This window comes from Arachis hypogaea, chromosome 11, assembly GCF_003086295.3.
Source record: "Arachis hypogaea cultivar Tifrunner chromosome 11, arahy.Tifrunner.gnm2.J5K5, whole genome shotgun sequence".
NCBI classification, from domain to species: domain Eukaryota; kingdom Viridiplantae; phylum Streptophyta; class Magnoliopsida; order Fabales; family Fabaceae; genus Arachis; species Arachis hypogaea.
Genome location: NC_092046.1, coordinates 127,805,352 through 127,807,653, shown reverse-complemented (window position 1 = coordinate 127,807,653; position 2,302 = coordinate 127,805,352). Strand labels below are relative to the sequence as shown.

The window sequence follows — 2,302 nt, the reverse complement described above, 5'->3', positions numbered from 1 at the left end:
ATTTAACTTACCTTCTGATGTGAGGGTTGATCAAGTGAGATTAATCCATCATAATTGTCATAGTTATGGTTCCAACAAGGAAAGGACCCTTAGCTCACTCCCAGCCAAGACTCTTTTTGATGCTTTTAATCTTTTATATACTTCTATGTTGATCTCTTTTATACTTTACTTGTTTATATTACATAGTCGGTTCTTTAATTTCTTCATTAGTTCAATCATTACAATTTTGCATGTTCTTTTATTGCTTTATGTGTTCATTTCTTCATTGACAACCCCTTGATCACTACAACTGGATTTGTACACTCATTGTTCTAAAAGTACTCCTTGGGAGACGACTCGGGAGTCAAATACTATCGGTTTTGAATTAGTTTTGAATTGTGACACATCTTGTGAGTTTCCAATTTGATCGGTGGCCAACTTGTTGGTAGAACTATACTTAAAATGCTAATTCCATTTCTTTGGGTGATCGAGTTCCTAACCTATGTGCGATTTGGCCATTGTCAAATTTTGGCGCCGTTGCCAGGGAGTTCACTTTAAGTGCAATGAGTGCTACAATTTTGGTTGTCGTAAATATGTGAATAGTGCAGATATTTGATTTTTGGTTTGCTATTTAGCACTAATTGTAGTACTACTTTTCTCTTTAGTTAGTTTTAGTAGTCGTTAATTGTTAAGTGGTTCTAGTTTACTTGCATATTTTTGTTTTGCTTTTCATAATTGCATGGTTTTCATTGCCTCCTCAGTTTAATGACATGGTCGCTTCCAGGCCCGAGATTGGCCACTTTTGATCCGGAAATCGAAAGAACTTTAACTCATATAAGGCAAGCTCGGCGCTGGCTAGCTTTTGTTGATAGTGAATCGGGACCCCTTGGGGAACCCTCCCGTTCACTATCACTACCCATCCGTGAATATCATTCTCCAATCAACGAGGAGACTCTATATTCATTTGTGGGGAGTACTAAACTCTCTTTGAGTGACTCAGGTGACACCGTCATGGAGGACCCACCTCGAAGAATCACCTTGAAGGAGGCCGGAGCTCCTGATCTTGACTTACAACCGCTTCAAATTCTGTATCCGGCTTTAGACCCAAATTTTGAGCTCAAGTCCAGCACGATAAACTTGCTTTCCAAATACAATGGACTGCCTGGGAAAGATCCTCTAAAGCATCTAAAGGATTTCCAAGTTGCATGTGCAACTGCGAGAAGGCATGGGGCGGATGAAGCCGCAGTGTTGGTCTTCGCTTTCCCTTTCTCTTTGGAAGGAAAGGTGAAGGAGTGGTTTTATACTCAACCGGGTGAAGTTAGATCCAGTTGGGACTTGTTGCAAATTGAATTTTTGGAAAAGTTTTACCCTCCTTAGAAAATAGACAAGTTGCGAAGAGAGATCTCTTGCATTGTGCAACAAGATGGAGAGACTTTGTATGAATACTGGGAGAGATTTAAGAAGTTGCTGGAGGCTTGTCCTCACCACAGGATTGATGAGTTGGTTCTTATCAGTTATTTCTATCAAGGGATGCATCACCAAGACAAGCTCCTCCTAGATGCCGCGAGTAGAGGATCATTGACCAAAAACAAGACTGCTGCAGAAGCATGGGAAGTTATATCAGACTTGGCGGACTCAATTAGCACTCAAGGGCAAAGAGTCCACAACCGAAAGCTTTGAGTGAAGTTTCTCCCTCCGGAGATGCTATTTTGACCAAGACCCTCGGTGAAATGATAATCTTGTTGTGACAAATCACCCAAGGGCAACAAATTCCTCAAGCTTTGATAAATGCTCCACTTCAACCTCCAAGGATCGAAGGACCATCAAGGATATGTGGTGTTTGTGCTTGTAATACTCATTACACCGATGAGTGCCCTCAACTCCAAGAGGACACTACATTGGCGGTAGCTAACCCTTATTCGCAAATACTAAATTACAATCAAGGATCCTACCAACATGGAGGGAATCAAAACCAAGGGTGGAAGGATAATTTAAACCAAAGGCCAAAACGCTCAAGTCTACTACCTTCAATATCCCCAAGGCCAGCCACAATACTAACAACCTCCACAATCTCAACATCAAGCGAAATACCAACACCCCCAGAGTAGGCCTAACCCTCCTCAAGTTAACCAAGCCCTTCTCTCCAATCAACCTCACATGAATGACACAATTCACACCTTCATGCAAGAGCAACTAGAGTTCTATAAGAAACAAGAGGCATACATGGCTACGATAGCCGATGCCCTTTCCCATTTAACTCTCCCTCCTCAAATCGCATAAAACACCCAACAAGCTTCAACCTCAAGTAGTTTACCCTCCCAAC

General features: G+C 41.7%; 1 non-coding gene across 1 annotated transcript; it reads right to left on the bottom strand.

Moving 5' to 3' along the window:
* Positions 1 to 1,366: 1,366 nt before the first annotated feature.
* Positions 1,367 to 1,473, bottom strand: LOC112725912 (small nucleolar RNA R71). The gene has a single exon (XR_003164992.1). It is a non-coding gene; the product is annotated as a small nucleolar RNA R71 (small nucleolar RNA).
* Positions 1,474 to 2,302: the final 829 nt, after the last annotated feature.